We start from the raw sequence: 26,739 nt of genomic DNA, 5'->3' as shown, positions 1-26,739 counted from the left end.
TTTTCCCTCTCCTCTCCTCTGGTCTCCCCAAGCCCGAAAAACTTAGCTATGCCTCTCTCATTTGCCCTGTACAAATGTGATAGCCATTTTTTGGTCAAATAGGTTAGGCTCTAGGCAAGGTACTGGTGGGTCACAGAGACAGCAAAGAGCAATCTCTTGGGATCCTCTGTGTGTGTGTGTGTGTGTGTGTGTGTGTTCGCACTTGTGTGAGAGTGTGTTCACGCCTGTGTGAGACCTTCCACTAAGAACACCATCTTCTAATGAACAGGAGCAGGACAGACTGGAGGAAAGGCTGCAGGAAGACCCGCTGAAGCAGAGGGAGCTGGTCACCCAGCAAGACAACATGGCAGTAAAGCTGCAGCATCACTGGACTGTCTCCCAGATGAGGCAGGAGTCCAGGCTGGGAGATGGGCAATGGGACCAAGTAAGTCCTCTGTACCTGGGATCTCTGTCTTTGCGGGGGGTGTTTCTGCTGACTGTCAAGGCTCCCAGCCACTGCCAGGGTAAGACACCTCAGAATATTGTGCTGGTCCAGTCAACAAGAACTTCTCCCTAAGAAAAAGTATATTTGAGACCCAGTGAGGATTTGTGTCCTTCTTCCTCCATTTGGAGAGCTCTGATATGTTCTGAGCTTTCCTTGAATTCTGCCTCCCAAATAATGAGCTATAAAGGTAGACCTACCATGCCTGGCTGAAACTTCAGTTGTGTTTGGACATATCCCTTGTAGGGATGGAATTCCCACCCTTGGACCCTGTTAAATGTAACTCTGGCTGTCTTCACTGCTCCTCCATTTCCCATGTAGAGTATTCTCTGGATACAATAGGTTTAGCAGTTGTCAAGATGAACCCAGGCCAACGTCTCTGCTGCAGCACTGGTCAGAACCTTCACAGAGTGTTACTTAAGGAACTCCTCTACAGAACCAGGATGTGGATTCCCAGCTGTAGCCCTAAGGAAAACATGGCTGGTTTTGTTTAATGCCAGGGCCAGCGTTCTCAGGCACACACCTCAGGAAATGCTGCTCTATCTTGTATATTGTCCTGTGCAAGGTGCCATCTGAGCAGGGGAACTGAGCTTGCCACATGACCTTGTTCAGGTACCTAGCTTGCAAGTTTCTATTATGGGTATGTATAAAATGAAATGGTCAGTTAGTAACTGATCACGAACAATGTGTGTTTCTCTGCTGTGCTGCTAACTAAGGTATTAATACACTATTTATTTTTTTCAAAATGATGTCTCAGGACTGTAGGAAAAAGCTGCTCTTTCAAAGAGAACAGAGAACATACAGTTCTCAGATAAACTTCTGATGCTTTTCACAAAGGCTGCAAAAAAATTCAAGGCCCAGCTACACTGTGATCCTTATTCTTTGGGGTTGTGAACAATGGCCTCTGTCAAAATATCATTTAGGCTGTCCAGCACAGCTGAATTGTTTGAGGTCACAGCTTAGACTCTGGCTTGGGAAGGCCCTCGTCAGGCCCACGTCCTAACTTCCTTCCACCTCTAGGTCAGAAAAGCCCCAGCGTGAGCTGGAAGAAGACACAGTCCAGGACAGGAGCAGACTGAGCTGCAGCAGCAGAGACACTAAGTATGCCATGCATGTGAGCCACCACTGCATCCCATACCAGCAGCCGTGGCAATCCCGCGGTGGATTTTCATCCTTGACTTTGGTTTCCTGTGTGTGAACAAACAGGCCCTGATTCTGTCTAGCCACTGACCCAGAAAGGCTGCTGCTGCTGAATATGATTGCCTTTCCTTCTCTGACAGCACTGAGAGGACTGAGGAGGTGAAGGAAGCCACAGACAGCTGGAAGCCCTTCATTCTCCACTCTAGGATCAAGACCTCCTCATTCATATGAAGACATGTCCTTGTAGCTGTGACTCACCAGTGAGGCAAATACCATCCTTGCTGCAGGTGGTCCATTCGCAGTGTGATCCATGTGTCTGTTGGCTCTCCACTTCTGGAGTAAAGAAAGCATCAGAAAAAAGCTTGAGATACAAAACAAAACAAAACAACAATAACAACAGCAACAAAAACCCACCAAGAACAACTCTGACATCCAGCAGCAAATGGCCCCAGAGAGGGGCACAACAACATGGAGGAAGGACATGTTTCTGTTCATAGTTACTTGGTCAGTTTAGTGCTGGGACATTTTGTAAGCCCACTGAGTCCTCAGCCAGTCACGTGTTGTAGGAAATCTGTCATGGGAGACTGTGTTGCTGTCACAATGCTGTCCAAACAGACCACACCAAAACCATCCTATTGTCAAGAGGGTGCAGTGCTGAAGCTACTCCATGCCACGCCCACGTGATGCCCATGTGATGCTGCAGTTAGTGCTCTGCAGGGATGACAACAGTCCCCTGCCAGTCATGTGAGTCATTTGTTCTTCCATAAGGAAACTGACTGAGGATTCTCCCGTTTCACAGTCTGGATTGAAGTGAGCGGTCCTGAGAAAGGATTCAGAGGGATGTCAAAGTGACCTGTGATGTGTTTGGGCAACAGATCTCCCCATGTACTTTTTTTTTTTTTTATCTCAAATCAGTACACAGACGTATGCTGGCTGAAAGATCATGTAATGGACACCGTATTAGAAGATTAGTGTTGGCAAGGACTTGCACTACAAAGTCACAAGGTGGCAACTCTACACCTGCCTTGAAAGGGTTATTGCAATCATGGCCGTCTTCCTACTATGCATCCAAGGCAGGCCACAGGGTGTAGGTCAGTGCTGTCTTCTTACTATGCATCCAAGGCAGGCCACAGGGTGTAGGTCAGTGCCACTAAATGCGCATCGGGACAATAAATACTTAACTGTTTTTGTTTGGGTTTTGTTTGTTGTGGTCTTAGTTTTCTTTGTTTTGGTTGAGGTTTGGGATTTTTGTTATTGTTGTTCTTTCTCTTACCTTGTCTTTAATATTTTGCTAACACTATACACTGTATATACTAAATGCCCCGTTTAAGCTTCTATTGAGTAAAATGGCAGTATTTTTTAAAAATAATAAAGCAATTTTCAACTATTCGCTCTTAAACTAGCTTTTTTAGTCAGGTGTGGTGTCACATTCCTATAACCCCAGAACTCACAGGCAGAGATGGATCTCTGCAAGTTCCAGGTGTCTTGGGCTACATTGTGAGTTCCCCCCAGCAGCCACGGCTGCACTGGGGGATGCTGTCTTGTGTGTGGATGGCATTGTCTACTCCATGGGTACCATTTTATGATAGAAAAGCATCCATACTCTACACCTGGCATCATATAGATACTTTTAAAACATGGTTCTCTATATACACATGTTCATGAAATGAACTTACATATCAAATACTGAAATATATATTCATTATGGGAGTATAAAGGAATCAGATAACCCATAGCTATCTCTCTCTGGTTTCCTGCATCAGTGATAACTGCCATGAAAAGATAATAACGTTCTAAGACATACTGGAATGTAGTGTTTTTAGGATCTGTTTCTCTCAATTATGTATTTTGCACATACTTTTTTGACATTAATTTTTATTTATGTATCTGGATATTTTGGCAGCTGTGCACCACATGCATGCAGTTCTCACAGAGTCCAGAAGAGGGCAAAGGATTCCACTTGGAACTGGAGTTACAGAGGATTGTTGGCTGTTCTCTGGATCCACTGGGAGAGGGCCAGGCAGGTAGCCTGGGCATCTCCACACCACCTGAGAGTTTGGGGACTTGGCCAGTTTTCTACCACATTCTGAGGCCAGACTTGTGAGCTCTGAAAACAAGCTGCATCTGTGGCAGCTGTGAATAGTCTTGAGCAGTCTGTCCCCCGTGTCACCTTATGCAGGGAAGCAGAGAAAACCAGCTGTCGTCTTAAACACCCGCCTCCCGCTAGAGAAATGGGAGACTTGACATCCACAGAGGGGGAGACTCAAGTCTGGGCTTTCAGAACCAGCAAGGGCAAAGTCTCACCTGTGAGGTCACTTCCTGAGTATCCTTCTGTGTGTTCAGTTTGTGCTGCAGTGAAATAAATGGTGTACAGGGCAGGCATTGTCTCTTGGCTGCTGCAATTGGGTGTTCCTGTGATAGCAAATCTCACTTGGCATAACTTGCTAGTGTAATACGACACCTGAGTCACATAGTTTACACCATATCGTTCATTTGTTCTTGAGCCCACCAAGTGCATATCTGAAGCCGCAGTTCAGAGTTCTGCAGGCTTTTCAATCCCAGCAGAAGATGGAGCAAGCCTCTGCATTCCCAGGCCTGCCAGTGAGTAAATAAGGGTGGAGTGGGGCTCTGATAATGCTCTAGGGCAAAGGCAGCTTAATAATCTGTTCTCTTGTGTCTTTGCCCTTCTCGTGCTCCGCGATATTGTACTTAAAGCCAGCTGTGTCACCTTTCCTGGGGGCATAGTCATTGTCACAGGTGACTCCAGATGAAGAAACCTGGCTTTTCGGTAGCTCTGTGTGAAGAGCCATAGCAGTGACACAGCACATATTCTCCCAGGACTTTGACGTGTTTGAGTTCCCCACTGAGAATGCCTTTACCTAGCAGCGTTTGGCCTTTCACTAGCCAGTCATCTTTGCCCCAAAGTCACATGTGCAGGAATGGTCCATAATCTGTGAGGGTTTGCTGATCATGGTGTCTGAGGTCTCATTTGGGGAGCCCCGGTCCTTAGTGTCTCCATCCTGCCCTGTCAGTAGTAGACCATACCTTTGCTAACATCATGGCTGGAATGCGTTCTGCTGAAGGTTTTGGGAGAAATTTTTCATCACTACCTATGTGACTTAATCTTTGTTCTGACTGGACACCCACAATCCCCACCACCTCTGCATATTGTAACAGCGGTGTGGATCTTCCCCGATGTGCTTGTTCACCTCAGAGGACTGATCTTTCTTCCCCCTCATCCTGACCTAATTCCCACTAATTTCCTAGCAACCTTTATTTCTCATCTCAGTTAGAGACCTTAAGAAGGGGAAAGAGCCATTCCTGGACTATTTTTTGAAAGTGAGTCTTCAACTACCCGTAGATAAAGTAGTGAAAGGATTCTGATGTGGCAAAGAGATCTCTGGCTTTGTAAGGTAGAGGGCTGAAGGGCGTCCGCTGTGTCTCAGGAAAGCCTCCTGGAAAGAGAGCTTTTAAAAATATGGGTGATGGCTGTTGGCAGTGACCCTAACAGTCTCTTCTCTGAACATTCCTTGGTATTCTCTATGACGTCATCACAGTTGTGGCAACACCAACTGCCATTTGGGGCATTTGATCAGTGCCTACAGGTTTCATCCGTAGACATGTTGGCAAGACTGAGCAGGCTACTTGGGAGAAAGATTTGGAGGGATTAGGCACACCAGAGAGAGGCAGAAGGAAGCTGGCCTTTGGTCTCAGTGTAAAACAGCAAGAAATAGATGGACTCTGGAAATGGCACTGTGAGTTCCGGGCAGGGGATGAGGGGCTTCCTGGAGAAGGCAGGACTTAAGCTGGGAAGCAAAGGGCCTACCCTGCTTCTCTGTTTCCTGAGGAGCAGACCCAAGTCAAGCATTTCTGAGGGTTATTTGGGCAGGGAGGCAGGAATTGTCAAGACTACAGCTGCTGTGTTGGGAAGTTACCCTGGCAATCAGGAGCCACAGAGTCAAGCTCTGCAATGGACCTCACACAAGAGATTTATCAGCAGAGAAAAACCCAGGAGGATGGCTGCCTCTGCTCAGAGGAGAAGTAGCAGAGAGCCAAGCTGAAGGCAGCCTTTCTAACCTGTTTCTTGATGGGAGGTGGGAGTTGGGGGGCAGAGCTTTCCAGGGTGGCCTGGGATTGGAGAGATAATGTGGCCTGATCTTGAAGCTCGGGAATTGGAGGGATTTTGTGCACAGGAATTGGGGGTGGGGATGAGGGTTTTTCTTGACCTTAAGGTCAAGTCAGGGGTAGAACGTTATTTCCCTTGGCCTTGGCTCAACGTCAAGTCAGGGCCAGAATGGTCTTTCCCTTGGCCCTGATTCCAGGGTCAAGTCAGGGTCAGGGTGTTTTTTCTTGGCCCTTTTACCTTACATCCCCCCTCCTTTTGTTCAGTATTAATAAACAATTGAGGGTTAGAAAGGATACAGAGTCATCATTAGATTCCTTCCTGCTGATTGGGGCCACCAAGGCCCTTGGGGTATAACTGGGTATTGCAGGCCTCTGGCTCTGTAGGTAGGGGCTAGTAATCCTGGAATAGCAACTGATTAAAAGTCTAGTTAGAAATCTTCATAATATGTTGCTGAAGAAATCTCGACAAGAAGTTTATGAGGCACGGTAGGATTAGTAGGATTAGCATGAAGAGGAGAAGGGGCCTTAGGAAAGGCAGCCTGCAACTTCACACAGTGCTGTCAATGATGCATCAACAGGGGCTGTGTCTTACATGTCTGCACATCCACCTGAAACATTCCCTCATTCCCTAAATTCATTTCCTTAAACCTTCAGAGCTTTCTTAAGACCTTCATGCACTTTCTCAGACTCTCGTTGCTAATGGGCTGCGTTTTCACCCACAGCCTCTCCAGGGCTCTGTTTAGGAATCTCAGTCCTGCCACACAGTGCCAGGTCACGGTTGCTCTCCATGACGCAGCCCTTCACGACTTGTTAAAACGATACCACAGAGGAGGCAAAGTTCAGTACCAGCGTCAGGTGGATTCTTGTATATAAGTACATGGAGGTAGAGCTTTAATACCTTATTAAACAGGCATTTTTTAATCCTATCATAAACCCAGTTTTTATGATTTTTTTTAATTTCAGGATAGGAAGTATCATACAAAAATAGAGAAAACAGGCATAGGAGGCAATCCCCAGTGAAGGAGTGATGGATACGAGAGTTATAGGAAACTGAATCAGCCTTTGACAACCTGCTATAGAGCAATTTCTTGACCCTATTAGGACAGGCTGTTGGTTAGAGGAGAGGGTCTCTTGGATAATACACATCCATATGTAAGAGCTACCCCAGACAGGCAGACAGACAGAAATAGAAGAGGGGAGGGCAAGTTTAGATGTAAAAGGTGTTTTGGATCATTTGTGCGGTGGCAGAAGTTGCCATCATTGACCATCAAGCATGCCAATTTTGGCCATCTGAACTGAGGCTAAGATGTCTATAGCAACAGAGTGGGGTTTTAATAAAAATCCGAGTCTATAAAGGAAGAGAGGGAGGGCCACAAAACAAGCTCTACCGGAAGGAGTTTCTATAAGCTCCCAGTGGGAGCTGAAAGACAAGAGAGAAGCCCAGAAGGATATTGAGAAGCCTTGAGACTTCCAGGGCAGAGTTGGGAGACAGGAGGGACAAGGTCACAGAGGCCCAGAAAGGTTCAGGAAGCTGCAGATTTAGGTAGGCGGCTGGTGGGGAGAGAGGGAGGCAAGGAAACGGAGAGGATTCCACTGAGAGAGCGTTCTGGAGGAAGGCAGTGTTTGGAGACCCTTGTTTGTTAGGAGATGGCACAGGTAGTAAAGAGAGAAGATGGTGGTGGGTGACCCGAGGCTAACCAGGGAGAGTATGGTCTAATTTTTTTCTCCCCATAAATATGCAACAGGAGTCTTTCTACTTCGGGGTTAACTCACTCATTATGATCATTTTTAGTCCCATCCATTTGTCCACAAATTTCGGAAATTCCTTGCTTTTAATAGCTGAATAGTATTCCTTAGTGTAAATGTACCATGTTTCTTTATCCATTCTTCAACTGAGGGACATTTAGGCTGTTTCCAGGTTCCGGCTATTATGAATAAGGCTGCTATGAACATGGTTGAGCAAAGTTTCTTGTTGTGTGATGGAGCATCTTTTGGGTATATTCCAAGGAGTGGAATAGCTGGGTCTTGAGGAAGCCCTATTCCCAGTTTTCTGAGAAAGCATCAGATAGATTTCCAAAGTGGTTGTACAAGTTTGCATTCCCACCAGCAATGAAGTGTCACTTGAATTTTTTATCTTAGCCGTTCTGATGGGTGTAAGATGGAATCTCAGAGTCCTTTTGATTTGCATTTCTCTGATGACTAAAGACATTGAGCATTTCTTTAAATGTTTCTCAGCCATTCAATATTCCTCTGTTGAGAATTCTCTGTGGGGAGGCCTGATGGCACTCAAAGAAAAAATAAGCAGGCTACCAAGATGAGACTTGATAGCCTATGACCATATAGTGAGGGAAGAGGTCCCCCTTGGTCATAGACCTAGGGGAGGGGAATTAGGGTGAAAGTGGGAGGGAGGAAGGAATGGGAGGATACAAGTGAAGGGATAACAGTTTAGTTGTAATCTGAATAAATTAATAAAAATTTTTAGTAAGTATGCAACGGAGCAAAGGAAGGTTCATCCCAGATGGTGACCCAGGCCCCCCAAGAGCATATCCCTTCTTTTCAGTAACATAGAGAAGGAACAAGTTAAGTTCAGAAGATGTAGGGTCTGACCCTGGACGAAAGCCTGCTGAAGCTTACAAAATGGCTTGGTAACGGATGTGAGAAGGGTTCCTGTGAGGGGCCAAGGGCCGCATCATATAAAGGGCAGGTGAGAAGAGAGGAAGAAGGAATCTCAGAGTGGAAGAAGTGAGCAAAATTCTAGGAAGGATAGAATTCCATCCTTGATGGTGGGGACTGTGAGTGACTAAATTATATGTTTTCTATCTAGGGTAATGGCCTTGTTGGAATAATAGCTAATCTCAGATAAGAAACCTGAGGGGTGGACCACTGACCATCAGAGGGGAAGACCCTATATCCCTGGCTGGACAGAATGTTTAATAAGGTAGAGTTGTCTGCCTGGCTAATTATCAGGGACGGACTACAAAGGAGACCATTGATGTGTTGTATAAGCTTGGATTTAGGAAGAGACAAAGAGAATAAGTCAGAGCCCAGAGCCTGGCCAAATAGATAGGGGCTATCCTGGAACCCCTAGGATAGGACAGTCCAAGTGAGTTGTGAGAGTGCCCAGGTCAGTCCAAGTAAAGGTAATGATGTTTTGTGACTGGGGATCCAGGGGAATAGAAAAGAAGGCTGCCCCTCTGGGGCAGAGGGGACCACTGCCAAGTTGGTAAGTCAGAGTCCTGAACCAAGTGGTAGGTTCCACTGGGTTTTTAAACTGTGAGTATAGGAGTGGGGGAGAAGTGGGGCATAGAAGATTCTTTCTTAAGAGGTCATAAATAAGAGGCTTAAGTCCCTTGAGGCTTTGGAGAGAGAGAATGTGTATTGATCCAGTGTGATATATTTGGTGGGGTTTTGTAATTAAATGATGAGAGGGAGCTGATGTTTGGCTATAGAGGGGTTTTGGGTGCCCCATGTACAGGGATCTACCTGAGAGGCTGTTAAGGGAGAAAGTGTGTCAGGTTGTGTATTTCTTCCACTTGTGGAGTCAGGTGTCCTTTCTCTAGATGTTTAAGTTTGGCCCTGATGTCAAGGAAACTGAGACAAGTAAGTCATAAGGAGTTGTTTTCTATCTGGGGTCTTGTGATCCAGATTGGTACATTGGAGGAGACTGTGTATGAGAGACTGTGTGAGGCTGATAAGGAGGAGGCTCATTAGTGTGATCAAAAATAGTGGAGGAACCAGCTGGTTTGGCGTTCATGGCTAGGCAGAGCTGTTTCTTTTTTTGGTTGGCTTATCCTAAAATGGCACCACGCCACATGGTTCCTCTAAGATTACCTGTGTATATGTCTTTTTTTTTTTTTAACTATCAACCCCACTGTTAACAGATTTTTAACCTTATCCAATACGCTTACAGATCTTGAGGTAAGATTTATTTATACCTCAGGAATAGTTTCAGAAAGTTAGACCAAAACCAAAACAGTATGAGATGAGTAGCAATAGTCTGCACTGGGAATAGTCTGTCCCTTCATTTTGTTTTGCTCTACTTTCGCTGTCACATAGTCAGGTGGCTCACCTGATATGGGACTGAGATTTTGGAGGAAATCTTTAAGTAAGCATGCTTGAGCCTAGAGGAGGGGGAGCCGTACCCCAACTCCAGAGCCTGCTTGCAACTGAAGCAGGACAGCGTAAACAACAGGCTAATGCAGCTCACACCGAAAAGACACCTGAACGTCTGCAAAACTGAGCCCAGTAAGCTGAGAACAGAGAAGGCTTAGGGATGGGAAAGTTCTGAGTCCTGGCTATCGACAGAGAACACTGTCTGAGGAGGTGAGAGGTGCACAAACCAGAGAGGAGTGTGTGAGAGTGGGTGCAACTGCCGCCAGTCTACTCCTTGGCTTTTTCTCCCTCCGGCCAGGTCCACCTCCCACTTGGCAACAAACTTACAGATTCATCAACACCAAAGAGATTGAGGAATCTCTTTCCATTTCCCCAATCACTTGGGGTGTTTGTAAAGATCTTGAATAATACCGGGATCTAGGTGATTCTGTAAGTGATATCGATATTTTCTATGGCAAAAGTGAATAAATTTAGGGCCCTTCGTGTCAAGTGCCAGGTAAAGAGGCTGAGGGTTTTCTAAGAGGCATCCCAAGAGGGAACGAGAGGGTATGAAAGACAGTGTTCCCATGGATGAGAGAAGGGAAGGAAAATGCCACTGCAGTCTGTATTCATGGCCATCCCCCGGGCTCAGGGAGGACTGAATGAGGGCCAAGTGTTTCAATGGGTCAGCACCACATTCAACCATGGTGAGGAGCTTAGCCTGGACAAGCCAACGGAGAGACTTGGCGCCTGGTACCAGGGCTTTCATAGAAGCCAGAAGGCAAGGAAGAAAACCAAGCTCTAGAAGCAAGGTCTCATCCAGAGGAAAGGGTCGGGGAAGTCAGAGAACCGAGTTGCAAAAGCCAGGAGGGTCTAGAGGAGCGGCGGGATTATGGGCAGCTCCTAAGGGGGGAGAGGCGGGAAAGAGGGCAGGAAGGGACACAATCGCCTAGTTGAGCCTAAGGAAACTGCAGGGTCGCAGGTCCAAAGGTGATGATGACATTTCTCCTGTTGTCAGAACAGGGATTTTCATTCCTGGGTTTCTATTGCTGCATATATACCCACAGCACATTTTCCAGGGAGGAGGCCCAACTTCAGGATGACTTTATAAACTCCACATGGGATTCCAACATGGAGTTTGGAGATAACATGAGCTGAAAGTAGGGCCTTTGAGAGATTCTGAGTTACAGTATAAATGCAGCTGCATCGCAGTCCAGCAGAAGTGGCACAGCCATGCTGAAATATGAGAACAGGGCTGGCTCAGTGCAGCCTCCTTCGGCTCCCCTTAGGCTAAAGCACTCACCCTGTGCTGTGTCTGCAGCACTCAGTAACTGCTTTTATTCAAAGCTGTTCACTCTGAGTTAAAAATCGGCCTCATAGAGGCTTGAGATTAATGAGGACCCTCCAACATCACTGGTGGGTAGCGCTGTATGGAGGCATGTGCATCCAGTGGTTCTGTGCAGGGGGACAAGCTAACACTGCATAGCCATGGCATTTTGCTAAACAGGCTTGGCTAACAGTCCAAGACCCCTGGGTCCAACTGTCTGTCTGCTAGGTTTACATGGCAAGGACTTCAGTGGCTGAGGCGTCTATATCCCCATGCCCAGTATGTTCTTATCCCATCCAAGGAAAGTTAACTTTCTGTTCAATCGTATCCTGGATGATCTCTTCTCACATTATATTGTTTCTAAATTATCTGTATTATCAGTAGGCCTGACGAACAATTAAGACATTGACACTTGTTATATTTTAGAATAGCCTTAGTTAACCTGGGGCAGGGCAGATATCAATCTTCTAAACTAGTTCCCATAGTGGGGCAGGCATGGGATCCTTACCTTAGTCCCATGCCATCTGTTCCTAATAACTTCCAACAAGCTACCTCCCGTCCATAATCCCATATACTTGCTAATGTTCTTCATCTGGGCTGGATTCTCCATCCACATAGGCCATGTGTTTCTCCTCATCTAACCCATGGCGGCCTTCCTCTCTCCCCTTCAGGTCTTTCTCCTTCCTCTTTGTGGTGGTCTTTCTTCTTCTCCCCATAATTCCTCTCTCTCTCTCCTAGCCTCACCTATCTCCTTTGTCCTTTTTATTAATCAAAAGATGGGTCACAGAGACAGCAAGCAGTAATTAATATCAAAATATGTCAGACCATCCCCCAACAACATTACCACTACCCAAGAAACTAAACATGTAATGGCAATGCAGTGTGCTTGTATGCATGTACTTGTTTGTGTTCAGGAGTGGGGGAGCGCATACGCATACGCACATGTGTGTGCATGCATGCATGTGAGTGGCCAACCCTCTACTAAGAATGCAATCTTCTAATGAACAGGTACAAGTCAGACTGGAGGAAAGACTGCAGGACCCACTGAAGCAGAAGAAGCCGGTCGCCCAGGGAAGGGACTTGGCAGTTACACTGCAGCATCATTTCCATGTCTCCATGATGAAGTAGGAGCCCGGGCTAGGAGGAGGGGTTAAAACCTAGTGGGTTCCCTGTACCTGCATCTCTTTTTTGGGTCTCTGGCCACCTGTGTGGCTCTCAGCCACAGCTAGGGAAAGAATACCTCAGAGTATTGTGCTGGTTCAGTCACCAAAATCTGTCCAGGAAACAATGGTTGATCCTTGGTGTTTCAGGGTACTATGTATCCTTCCTTCCTTCTGAGCTCTCTGGTATTATCTAAGTACCTTGTCCCCTAGGTCTCCCCACAAATACTCCTTGTCCCAAACCAAGCATTGGCAGCATCACTTGCGGGAGACAGTGAGCCCAATGCCATTGTATTTTCCTTCAGGAACATCAACTTTAGAAGTCAGTTCCTGCCCTTGGGCAGATTTGCGTGCAGTACACTGCTGCTGACTGATTACAGGGTCTCTGCAGTGTCCGTTGGCTTCCTGTGAGATGGTCTTTCTGGTTGTAAGCAGATTTAGGGGTTTGATAGGCAGATCGCATGCAGAGTTCTGAGATGTAAGGAGAATCAGAGCCTTCACTGCGCTCCTGTGTAGGCTCCATGGAAAGCCTCCATATCGTTTCCCGGGCTGTACACATTCACCTGGTACGTAATCAAGGCTATGCATCACTCTCCAACTGCGACTCGGGCATTTCTATGCTGTTTTTGCAAAATAATATATCTGGACTATTGGAGAAATTTGCTGGTTTTTTTTTCCTGGCACAATATGTTTTTCTCAGTTCAACTTCTAGGAGGTTTTTTTTTTTCATGTGTATTGGTATTTTTCCTGTATGTATGTCTACATGAAGGTGTTGGAGCCTCTGGAAATGGAGCACAGGCAGTTGCGAGCCACCATGTGGGTTCTGGGAATCAAACCCAGATCTTCTGGACGAACAGCCAGAGTGCTCTTATCCACTGAGCCATCTCTCCAGCCCCAACTTCTAGGCGTTTTAAAGGCTGAGGAAAACCCAGGTCCAGGTGCTCTGACTATTCTCCCTTGGGGATGCAGAGACATTACCTGAGCATTTTGGTCATGCTGGATTTTGCTGCTGAGTAGAGCTGAAGGGGGCTTAACAGCTGAAATGGCAGACAATCATCAATCCTGTGTCTCAACTGTCTTCTTCCCCTAGGTCAGAAAATCTTCATCATGAGCTAGAACAGGCCTCAGCCCATGGCCAAAGCCTCCTGCAGACAGAGCTGCTGCAGCAGGAACACTAAGTGTACCAGGAAGGTGAGCCACCATTCCATCCCATCCTCAGCAACCATGCACTCATGGGGTGGGTTTTCTCCCATTGGTTTCCCTTGTGAAGATAGGCACTGGTTTTGTCTACCCTCTCTCTCTCTAGACACTCTCCCAAGCCCTCAGTCTCATTGCTAGTGCCGCAACAGACCACCAGCTGCAGCCTCCCTATCCCCCATCCCAGCCAACATCTCTGTGGATCCTACAGATCATCCCCACCTGGTCTCTCCCTCCCCCACATCACTGTATCCCAGCCCCCAACTCCAGCAGGCTAAACTACAGACCATGCCTGCTAGAAAACAAATAGGCTGCCTGCAGGCCTTCTCTCTCTCTTTCCCCAGACCCAGCTCTGCAGCAGAACACCTGCAGCAGCCTTCCATGACCCCTCACTTCCATCTCCTGTGGATCCCACATATCTTCTCTTTCTAACCTTCCTCCTGACTTTTTGCTTTATCCAGCTTGAATTCCAGCATGCTAACCCAAGGGCAGCTTCACCCAGGGCAACAAGTAGGCTGATAGGTGGAGATCCACACCTCTCCTGTTGCTCCCTACATCCAGTCTCCCCAGTCTCACTATCAGCTCTGTAGCAGGAAACCTGCTGTGGTCTCTCTCTCCTCTCTGACCCCCATCCCCAACAGATCACAAAGACCTCCTCCTCCAACCTTCTTTTCCACAACTCATCCTAGTATCACAGACCACAACACCAGCAGGCATTCCCTGTGAACGCACCAGCTGAGCTGGGTGGTGGTGGTATACTTGCCTTTAATCCCAGCACTTGGGAGGTAGAGGCAGGCAGGTCTCTGTGAGTTTGAGGCTAGCCTGGTCTACAGAGTGAGTTCCAGGACAGCCAGAGCTACACAGAGAATCCCTGTCTCGAAAAAACAAAAACAAAAACACCAGCTGAGCAGGCCAGAATAACAGGCAACACACAGCCATCACACTCGACAAAAATCCAGAGAGGAAGCAAAAACCAAGGAAGAAAACATCCACCCAACAAAGATATCTCCAGAAATCAGCATCAAGACAAACAGTCATACCAAATCTAGATGCTTAGACACAAGCATAAAAACAATCATTAACATCCAGGGCAATATGTCTCCACTAGAGCCCATTTACCCTAGCACAGTAGACCCTAAATATTCCAAAATAGTAGAAGCACAAGAGAAAGAACTCAAAACCAACTATATGAAGATGGTAGGGGTCCTTAAACAAGAAGTCAACAAATCTCTTTAAAAATTCAGGAATAAGCAAACAAATTTTTGAGGAGTAAATGAGTAAATCTTTTTTTTAAAATCCAAAACCACACAAACAGTTGGATAAAATGAATAAAACTTTTTAAAGACCTGAAAATAAAGACGTTGGTTTGGAGCCTCTGGCTTGCCCCCTTCACTCCCCACCACTCACCCCACCCCACCCCACATAGTCCAGTAATCTCCATTCCCCTTCCTCTCTCCAACCCCCCCAGCACAGAAAGCCTCCAACCAAAGAAAAGGCCCCGAAGCCCAGTTCCACATTCTTGGCAGCTGTCAACCTCCTCCCCTAATGCCGCCAGCCACCCAAATCCCTACCTAAGTGGCCATGCTTGGGCACAAGGCCAGCTTGTGGCTGACATGTCATTTTCCTTCACCTATAATCCATAAAGACTTCATTGCCTTAGCCTGGGCACAATTTCTCTCGCCTTGTCCTCTGAGTCTGGTGAACTCACCTGGGGTTGCTCCCACACAAACCTGCTTTTATACTTTCTCAATTTGGCTCAAATTGGCTTATTACATTGGTGGAGAAACTTGTTATCTGAGGCAGAAACCTATTAGGAAATATAAGCAGTAAAGAAAACACAAATTGAGGAAATTCTGGAAATGAAAATTTTAGAAATTCAATCAGTAACCACAGAGGCCAGCTTCACCAACAGAATACAAGAGATGGAAGAAAGAATCTCAGGCACTGAAGATGTAAGATGAAATGAATACATCAGTCCAAAAAAAATGTTAAGTAAAAAGAAAACTCCTGAAATAAAATATCCAGAAAATCTGGGACAATATGAAAAGACCAAACCTAAGAGTATTCAATATAGAGGAAGAAGAAACACAGCTGAAGGGCCAAGAAAATATCTTCAACAAAATCATAGAAGAAAATGTTCCTAACCTAAAGGAGGAGAGGCCTAGAAAGATATAAGAAGCATACAGAACACCAAATAGAATGGACTGGAAAAGAAAGTCTCTTCATCACACAATAGTCAAAACACAAAACATACAGAAAAACAACAAAAAATAGTAGAAGCTTCAAGGGAAAAGGGCAAACAACATATAAATGCGGACTTACTAGAATTACACCTGACTTCTCAATGGACACTCTAGCCTGGACAGATATGCTGCAGACTCTAAGAGACCACAGATGCAAGCCCAGACTAGTATACATAGCAAATGTTTCAATCACCCTAGATGGGGAAAATAAGATATTCCATGATAAAGTCAAATTTAAACTATATCTACAAGATAGTCCCACATAAAGTGCTAAAAGGAAAACTTAAACCTATGGAGGTTAGTCACATCATAAAATCACAGGAAATAATTTCAGACGATTAAAATCAAAAGAAGGAACACACCATCACACAATCATCGCCACCAAAACCAACAACAACAGAATAACAGGAATCAACAATCATTGGTTATTGAGCCTCTCAATTCTCCAATAAAAAGATAGAGACTGGCAGAACGGCTGTGAAAGCAGGATCCATCTTTGTGCTTCATCAAACAAGCATACCACACCATCAAAGACAGACATTTACCTCGGGATAAAGGGTTGGAAAATGCTACTCCAAGCAAAGTGAATAAGAAGAATAAAAATAAGAACCAAGCTGGTATAGCCCTGGTTGTCCTGAAACTGCCTATAGACTAGACTGGCCTCATAGTCATGAAATCATAGAGATCCTCCTGTCTCTGCTTTCTAAGCACTGGGATTAAAGGTGTACGTCACTATGCCTGGCAATTTTAGATATAATTTTAAAAGCATGAAATAGCCAGAATATATATAGATTTATATCTAAAGTAGAGAACTGGGAAATTTACCTATTTTAACATATGATTTGTAAAGACATGCATCAGTGAGATAGAGTGAACTTATACTAGCCTTCTTAGACTATTGAGAGTTGTGTAACCATCACACTGTCCAATTCAGAACATTTCATCAACCCTAATCTGTCATCTGCCTAGAACCTCTAGCTTCTCCAGGGCTGGAAACCCACCAAACTCTTTTCTCTTTGTAAAACCTCTGCTCTGCACGCATCTCATAAGTAGAGTCATACAGTACTTACTCACTTTTGACAGCCTTCTTGCACTTAACACAGCATTCCCAGGATCCATTTGCCTCATGGCAAGTGTCAGTACCAAATCTACAGTCAGATCTGTATTGGGCAGTTGTGGCACTCATCAGTTAATGGAGCCCATGGTTGCTTCTGCTTCTTGGCTGTGAGTGAAAATGTCTCACAAATATGTCTGTTAGATATATTGGGCCAGAAAACTGAAGATGATGCTCCAACATTATAGAGAGTTTTGGGTGACTGTTCAGGCAGTGGACTGTCTCTGCTGTTTTCTTATTTTGGAAGCTGCTAACCTACATTTGCAGTTTACTCAGGTAATTAAATTTTATTCCTTCTCAAGTCTCTGATGGGGTTGAAGACCAGATAGTTTAGTCTTACAATTAAGCTTAGTTGCTTAGGGGTTAAGATGTTTTTAGATCTAGATAGATGTTTTAAGTTAATAGAGATGAGATATGATAGATACTGATTTTCGTTTAGAATTTTAGACTCAACAAGGTAAGAAAGATGTTTACTTCAAGTTTGCCAAATACAAATAGCTAAATCACTATGTAATTCCTGATTGTTTCATGGTTCTTCCTGCTGTATGTATTTTTTATTTATGTGTAATAATATAAATGTATGTGGTAAAAAAGAAACAATTTTAAAAATGGGAAAAAAGAATTAAGAAAAAAACACTGCCACTAGTGCTTGTTTCTAAGGCACTTTGTAAGCTTCTATTTCCTTGCTTTTGGACCTTATCCTCTGAGTAAACTGGGATGATTACAGCATCCCTGTGCCTTTGCTCATGTCCTGGGTGTTATCCAGCCAGCCAGCCTCACTGGCTCATCATTTGATTTGTCAAACAGTGTTCTTGGACTCTTCCCACCTCAGTGACCTCACTCTTGTCAATTTTTGTTTGTTTGTTTGTTTGTAACAATTTAACCCATAGCTTAACATTGCATTTACTGTTTTTGTAGTGTCTGTATAAAAGATAACCTTGTATACATATAAATTTGTTGAATAGCTAATGATATTTGATAAGCATGTAACTTTTACTTAAATGAACCGAATACATTTTTGCTTAATAGTTAGGTTAATTAAGTACTTCATCTCCTATACTAAGACTTGTGAGGTAAATGTGGGTAAGGAATTAAATATAAAAATAGAAAGCATTTATTCTAATTGAAGATGGTTACTTTGTCAAAGCCTGTGCTTGTCTAACAATGGAGACAAATAGGATTTGGATTTCTCTGTTACATAGCATTTAACTCACTGAAAAGCACTGGCTACCACTTTTCTGATATGCATTCCACATACCCTTCATCTACTATTCTACTATTCAGAGTTCTGAGTAGAGCAGCCCAGCGTGAATACTCACTTGGAATGCATTGATTCACGAACCTTGATCTCAAAATAGAGTCCAATAGTATGCCAGTCTTTATCGGCCCCCACATCAGTTACATGCTCCTTAGTGTAGAAGGTTCTGTTTGCATTTTACTATATGATCATTGCACTGAATGTTAAGTACTGAAAAAAGTTACTTATGAATTACTATACATGGTTTCTAGTGCAGCTGTAAATGTTTTGTAATTAATTGGGACAAATTATGGGCCTCATGCTCCCTTTTGGCCACTGCTTTAAGCAGTGTGAAAAATGACAGCGTGCACTGTGTGTAGAAGACCTCTACTAGCATGCCAATTACCTACCATAGCAGCTCTTGCCATGGCTTAAGTCACAAAGTACACATGCTGAAAGCTAATATAACATATGGCTCCTTTGTGTCAATTACTCCTCAAAGAGTCGGCTGCTGGAGGTAAATTAATCTCTTCATTTTAATCAGAGTCATTGATGTATAGAAAGTAATCCAGCCAGGCGTGGTGGCACACACCTTTAATCCCAGGACTCGGGAGGCAGAGGCGGGCGGATCACTGTGAGTTCGAGGCCAGCCTAGTCCACAAAGTGAGTCAGGACAGCCAAGGCTAACACAGAGAGACCCTGTCTCGAAAAACCAAAAAAAAAAAAAAAAAAAGAAAAGAAAAGAAAAAGAAAAAGAAAAGAAAGAAAGTAATCCATTCCAGTTCACATTGGCATTAAATTTGTGAAGCCAGGATACAAACCCATTCTTATAGATGCTGCCGCTCAGGCTACTTCATGAAACATCTACTTGTCGCCCAGAGTGTCATCTCTGTTCTTATTATCATTAGTATCCTTTGATTGCTCATTTACATGAATTTTCACTCATTTACATTAATTTTTCAAGTAATCATTTTTGAGGTAGTATTGAAATATAAGCAAATTCTTCACACAAGGAATTTCTAGGTTATCAATTTTCTCCATTTGAATATCTGATAAAAATATAATTTAAAAGACCAGAATCGTGTGCTTCCTCCGTTCTAGAGCAGAAGTCAATAACTTTTCTGCAGGAAAGTGGACCATGGGGTTGTACTGTTGACAGGGATAAGGTCCCTGTTCCATCAATTCTGTCTCAGTCTGTACAGCATGGAAGCTCCCACAAACAACAGCTGAATGATGAATGGATGCAGCTGCTTTGAATCATTTTGTATGAAAATAAGTGATGGGCAGATGTGTTCTGCATGGTCACTCCAGGCTTCTCTGTTTTAGTTGCAGGAAACACAGTGGCAAGAAGATCCACAGAGCGAAGGCGTCCTGAGTTCCACAAGAACGGAGCATCAGCTACAGAAGCCACATGCAAAACACCTCTGTTATTTATAAATCCAATCAACAGTGTAGTGTGGAGATTGTGTCAGCCGTGGCAGTAAACACATCCACGTCAAGCCAGAAAGACAGTTCACTTTGTTTTGTGCAATCCCTAATTTAGGACTGGGATATGAGTCAGTGCTAGCTTATGTAATTTGCATGGGCAAGACCCTGACTTCCTCATCTTTCTGCTCTTTGGTTTCTTAAGATTTGACTTATTAACAATTGAGAACAATTAATTACTCTGTAAAATACCTTCTAAGCTGTGAGTTGAGTGTCTTGAGTTAGAAGGCTCATTAAAGAACCAACTATAAGAAACTGAAGAGATTGAGAATCACCTATTAAGAGAAAGTTTGATAAGTTAGTGTATTATTCATTTCTGCCACCATGAAGAGAGATTTCCCTGTTCTCAGTGCTACTTTAAGGGAAAATTATAGAAAACAGGAAAGAGATAGTTGATAAAAATTATTTCTGTGTTCATGGTGATAATGCATGCCATGCTACAACTCCTCTTGACTTCACACAAGAGCTTAGTTGAAATCATAGAATTAGATAGAGATTTGTGCAGTAAGCTCTTACCTAGAAAATATCCTAACAGTTGGAACTCAACATTTCACACACCTATGTTTATCCATCCACTGAGTAACCTCAGGGTGGCTTCCACCTTCTGCCTGTTGTAATCCTACTTTAGAGAGGCATGGGTGTGATGTTCTCTGCTTGAGGCTCTGTATTTTACAGAGCTGTTAGTATTTTAATTTTCCTAGAATATTAAGTACCGTTTTATGCAGTGTTACGAATCTCCTTTGTAGTCTAAGCCTTCCATGGAAGTTTTAAGAATACATAGCTTCTAATTTCTATTTCATCAAGAACCAGTACTTGGTCATTATATTAACTTCCTTCAATAAAATGCATTTTTCTTTTTTGTGTCTTTTAGACACAAAAGAAAGGTGATGCAGGAAGCTGGTAGAAATGGTTGCTTGATGCGTTAGGGACTTACAGAGAAACACACAATACTGCTGGTATTGAAGATGCAGAATCTAATTTCTCTTTCACTTATGCTCATTATCCTTCCAAAGACATCATACTGTGATCAAAGACATCATACTGCAATCTCATAGGAGATGTAATTCAGGATGCCAACTTAATGACATATAATGAAAGTGATACTTATACTTATCAGTCAGAGTAAAATTCTTTTATTACTCATACATTCACTTGTGGAAAAAAATAAGATAATAGTGGGCTGGAAATATGATTTAGCAGTTCAGACATTTGCAGAAGACCCAAATTTAGTTCTGAACACCCACATTGTGTGGATCACAACTGCACGTAACTCCAGTTCCATGGCTTGCTTCTGAGTCCCTCCTCTGGACTCTGGAAGCACCTGCATTCACATGTGAACATTACAAATCACAGACATGCTTAAACACATAATGAAAAATAAAGTCTCTTTTAACAAAGAAATCAGGCTCGTAAGACTGCCCTGCGAATACTAAGTTGGAGCAATGGTCCTTATGTCCCTGTAGCCTTTTTGGCATCATTGCATTGACATTTTGTGTCTCTTTGTATCACAATAGTTATAGTCAAATAGTCTATTATATACATATATTTATCAGGGGAAAGTAGAACATCTGTGTTGACTGATCTTCCTCAGGATGGAAGAGGCATTAAAAAAGTTTTTACTCTTTTTTATTAATTAGTCCCAGTATTATTATGCTTTCCCTACATATATGCTGTGACAATGTATCAATAAGGAGTACTCTGATCATTAGAGTTCTAGTAGATATCCTTAAGTGTCGTACAGAAATAGATTAGGTTATCAAAGTTGAAATTTTATTACCCATGCCTATGAAGCTTATTATTATCCAAATATAACAAAGGAATGAGTTAGAAATACGCAATTAATCATCAGCCATTTTCTAGTTTTCCCTGTGAATCAGATATTTAATGAGACATGTTTCTTTTCATGAAGTGAGTAATTAGCCCTAACTCTCCCAGAATGTCCTCAGGTCCCTACACTAGAAGGTGAGGAATCTGGCCAGGGAAGATGAGCTCTCTACCTCACACAAGCTTCTACACAATCTGGCTGAATGCCATGTGAGAAAGTCTTCAGGACAAGACCTCCTTAACGTCATGTCTGTTTAGCAAAGTCGATTATTCCAAAGAAACAAAAGGAAACAATTGATAGTCTGGTGCTCAGAGAAGAGACAAGCACTGTAAAGAAAAAAAAAAAAACTACAGCTGGGAATATATCACCGTGGCAAAGCATGCCCCTCACGTGCACTTTCAGGGTCATAAAGATGTCTAAATGCAGTGCAGGAGGCTGATGTGGTCAGACATCAGGAGGGAGAAGTTGTACATAAACACTCAATCCATACGCAGCACCGGGTTTTCTTCTGACCCCCAGGTCCTAGCTCATGGGTCCCTCCTGGTGAAGCTGTTCATGGCTCCTGGAAAAATACCAGAGGGTCTGATGCCCAGAGCATGGATATTTTAGAGTTTTATTTAAAAAAATAATTTACATGGCTAGGCAATGCTCTGAGTTCTAGTAAGTATATGTTGTAGTGCACCCACCTCTACCATGCAGTTTCCAAATTCGTCCTTTGCACCTCCATGCAGGAGGCTGCTGTTTGTCACCTGTCTGATTCCATTATAGCCAAAAAGCTGCTATTCCTTGCTACTGCCTCTGAGCTTTAACTACCCACAAGGTTAGTACGGGCTTTGCTGTGGTGGTTATTGTAGAGACAGGGATTCATATACCTCAGGCTGGCATTGAACAAGCTCTGCAGCCAAAGATGACGTTGAACTTCAGATCCTTCTGCCTCCATCCCTGAGTGCTGGGCACAGTTTACACTGTGCTTAGATTGAACCCAGGACTTCATGAACAGTAGGCCAACTCTACCAACTGAGCTACGGCCCTCACCTAGGAGCTATTTTTTTTTCTAATTTTACAAAACTAAAGAGTACAAAATTACCAGTGGGTTTCACTCTATTCTCCTACATACCACTGAACCTTGCACATATTTACAACCAACACCATCCTGGTCACTACTCATCCCTTCCTGTTAGTCCCCTTTCTTCTGTCATGCATGTGTGTGTGTATATACACACATGTGTCTATATATAAATATATTACTCATGACTGAAAGAAATCCATATTATATGCCCTTTCCCTCTGCATTTTAGACCCCTCCCTCCTCTCTCCACGGTCACCTCTCTATTTTCATGTCTTATATGCACTTATATACACATATCTATATACATTATATATATATATATGCATATATACATTTATTTTTTAATTAAATTTATTTATGGGAGGCTAGTCACATGTGATACAGAGCACATGTGGAGGTCAGAAGACAATGTGTAGGAGTCAGTTCTCTCCCTCCACTATGTAGGTCCCAAGGGTAGAACTCAAATGGTCAGGCTTCGCTGCAAACACCTTTACCTGCTGAGCCATCTCACTGACAACAAATGACAACAAGTGCTGGTGTAGATATAGGGAAAGTGGGACTTTTATCCACCGTTGGTAGAACTATAAGCTAATGCAGCCATTTTGAAAAGTGTAGCCTTGGCTATCCTGGACTTGTTTTGTAGACCCATCTGGCTGGTCTCAAACTCACAAAGATCTGCCTGCTTCTGCCTCCCAGAGATTACAGGCAGACACCACCACACCTGGCTGTAGAGGCTTTTCAAAAAACTAACAGTAGAACTACTGTACGACCCAGTTAGACCAAACCCAAAGGGCAGGGATACTTACACATCCATGTTTATTGCTGGTTTTTTGGTTTTTGTTTTGTTTTGTTTTGTTTTGTTTTGTTTTTTGCTATTACGGTGGCATCCCCCAGCAAAAAAGCAATGTCCCTGGGTTGATAAAGGGCACAGAGACAAATCACAGAGATGGTTTCAGGGAACATCGTCTGCTTTGTTGCATGTGAACATCCACTTACACAGTGGAAGCCTGTCGACTGTGGTTGGTCAGCACACTACCTCGGGCTGCATAGTGAGTACTGAAACCACCACTCTAGCAGAAGCAGCACACTGAAGGACACTGCCGACTCCTCACAGGCCAGCTATTTCAGAATTCTGTGTCCTGCCTTCAGGAGCACGCATGGCCTGCCCTGCTTCTTTGTTGTAGGAGATTTGACCCCGTTGTGAACCCTGAGATTGCAAACTGTAAATACCTGCTTCTGGTTGTGGAGTGGCTCAGCCCTAGCACAGACTTTTAATCCAAGAGCTAAATAACATCAACCCTAGGTCAAGAGGAGCAAGAAACCAGCTGACAAGGATTAAACAGAAAGGAGGGATAGTGAGTGAAGGTTATTTAAGACAGTGTAGAGAAGAAGAAAGGGCTTTGGGCTTTTTCTTTCTGGGATGTTGGCTGAGTAGGAAGGTCAGCTGGGTGCTTTCTCTGCCTCTCTGAGCTAGTAGGTTTTCACCCTAGCATCGGCTCCTTGAGTCTTTAATGGTAAAATCGAACAATTGAGATTTTTAGTTTTTTATAACAACACTTCTTATTTAGAAGCTCAGTGTGCCAGGTAGGCTGGCCACCAGGTCAGGCCTGCATTTTTTCTTACACTTTTCACAGAAACAGATGCCCATCAATAAATGGATAGTGAAAACACAGTGCATATACAGTGGAATTTTATTTAGCAGCAAAAGAAAGTAAAATTTGCAAAAAATAAAGAAATGGATGAACTAGAAAACATTAAGTGGATCCTAGCTTCTGTTAAATATGTGTATCCAGGGGGAAGCAAAGATGGGTAAATGCTGGGAAACGAGAAAAAAAAAGTGAGATTGGGAAAGAAGAGGCTTTAAGGAAGAGGCATGGGCAAGAAAGTAAAACAAAATAGAAAGGGGAACACTGGGGGTTAAAGGGCACATGAGAACGTGGGAGCATGGTGGGTAAATGAGCCAAAAAGAAATGTGTATAAGGCAGGCACAAGTGCACACCTGTAATCACAGCCCTCCAGGAGGCAGAGGCAAGTGGATCTCTGGAGTTCAAGGCTAGCCTGGTCTATAGAGTGAATTCCAGGACAGCCAGAGCTAAACAGAGAAACCTTGTCTCAAAAAAAAAATGTATAAACATCCCATATGAAAATCTGTTACTTTGAAGACTAATTTAAAAACATTTAAGTAGCCAGGCACAGTGGCACATGCCTGTAATACCAGCATTCAGGGAGGCAGAAGCAGGTGGATTTTCTGGGAGTTTGAGGCCAGCCTGTTCTACAAGCAAGTCCAAGACAGCCAAGACTCTACAGAGAAACCCTGTCTTGAAAAACAAAACAAACAACCCCCCCAATTTAAGTAACATTTAGAGTCAATTAGAAAAAGTATGCTATCCATTTTCCTGTAAATGACATACTTTTCTTCCTCTTCTTCCTCCTCCTCCCTCTTCCTCCTCCTCCTTTTCTTCTTCATGTTACAGAAAGCCAGGTGTGGTAGCTGACACCTGTAATCCTAGCACTCAGGGAGGCAGAGGTAGTCGAATCTCTAAGACTTCAAGGCCAACCTGTTCTACAAAGTGAGCCCAGGACAGCCAAGACTACACAGAGAAAACCTATCTCAAAAAAAAAAAAAAAAAAAGTTACAGAAAGCGCTACTGGACAGCAGCCTAATGTGGGAGAAATTAAAGCATCAGTAACTTAGGTTCAAGAGCTAATTTTCAGGGAAGTGTGTTGGATTATGACTTAGCCAATATGCTATAGTAATACAGAAGATGACTAATAACATCTTTAAAATATCTTTTCATTTGTAACTCAAGCCTCCACCGTAGAAATGTACACACACAACTCTAAACAGCTGGCTTCCTTGTGAAGACAAATGACCCTGTAATTTTGTTTCCACTTAGTCACTCTCAGATTCCTTTTATCCTGTTTTTAAATTTAAGTTAGCACTCAACTGCATCTAGAAACATGAAGATATTTTTTTAAACTATTGTAACATTAAGAATATTGTTCCAGAACACCATGGGCTTGAAGATTACACCCCAAATCAAAAGCAATGCAATGCAGATCAATGATTTATTACTGGTGACTTAGGTGGGGATTTAGCCAAGAAGGTAGTGACAGGGAGTCTAAGACGGATGTGAACATCTGGGAAGTCCTACATGTCAGTTTAGCAGAGCTGGGAGGAGAGCATCTTGGGAGTTCCTCCTGCCACCTCATTTTACCAGTTTGTATCCACGTGTTTCAACCCTAATGCCCAAGGTACCTGAACCTCTGCGGAGGTAATTGGGTCCTGGTGATGGAACCCTCACAGAGGGATTAAAAAGACACACTGGAGCTTGTGTGCACTTTCTGTTTTGGGGAGACACAACAAAAGACAACCCACCATAAGCCCTCACCAAAAATAACACTGGTGGGGGTGCTTGCAGCCTTGGTCTAATTGAAGCATATAAACACGTAACCTGGTTTATTTTTAAAAAAAACAAAAACTAAAAACTAAAGGCATTTGTAGATTCAGCATCTTGTAAGGGCCTCTTTCCAGGCTTTTACTCTTCTTCAGAGCTAAATAAATCTCCTTTGTACATGTATGTCACGTTCTCATTATCACTTTGTTGACTGACATAGAGGCTGGTTTCTTGCCTTGCCTATTGTGATACAGTCGAAACTGAGAGGATGTGCAAGTATTTCTGTGGTGTCATAACTTCTTAACCTCCTTCAGGTGGACCTCAGAATAGTACGGCTGGATCATATGATTGTCCTATTTTCAGGTTCCTTGTGTGTGTGTGTGTGTGTGAGAGAGAGAGAGGGGGGGGAGGGAGGGAGGGAAGAGAGAGAGAGAGAGAGAGAGAGAGAGAGAGAGAGAGAGAGAGAGAGAGAGAGAGAGAGAATATGTGGGGACCAGAAGTCAGTGCCTGGGGCCTTCTTCAATTACTCTCCAACTTATATTTTGAGAAAGAGTTTTCCACTGCACTTGAAGTTCACATATTAGGTGGACTAGCTGGCTAGCAAAGCCCAGGGTCCTCCCACCTCTGCTTTCCTGGCTAGGGTTATACATTGCAGCTGTTGAGCCTGGCTTTTTACATGGCTCTGGGGGGTCTAAATTCAGGCCCTAATGCTCACATGTCAAGCATTTTTACTTTACTACCTAAACCACCTCTCCAACCTAATTTTAGTTTTCTGTGGAACATTCAGGGTGATCTCATAAAGGCTGCATCCGTTTACATTCCTAACAACACTGTTTAAGGGGTTCC

At 43.7% G+C, this 26,739-nt stretch overlaps 1 long non-coding RNA gene across 1 annotated transcript; it reads right to left on the bottom strand.

The window, feature by feature from the left end:
• Positions 1 to 414: 414 nt before the first annotated feature.
• On the bottom strand, positions 415 to 4,065 carry LOC311604273. Its single transcript, XR_014781422.1, has 3 exons — positions 3,926 to 4,065; positions 1,880 to 1,954; positions 415 to 552 (listed from the first exon to the last, which is right to left on the bottom strand). It is a non-coding gene; the product is annotated as an uncharacterized lncRNA (long non-coding RNA).
• Positions 4,066 to 26,739: the final 22,674 nt, after the last annotated feature.

The sequence above is a fragment of the Acomys minous genome, assembly GCF_964271855.1.
Source record: "Acomys minous genome assembly, chromosome: 9".
Classification (NCBI taxonomy): domain Eukaryota; kingdom Metazoa; phylum Chordata; class Mammalia; order Rodentia; family Muridae; genus Acomys; species Acomys minous.
The sequence above is the reverse complement of the archived record's forward strand: the minus strand, read 5'-3'. Positions and strand labels throughout refer to the sequence as shown.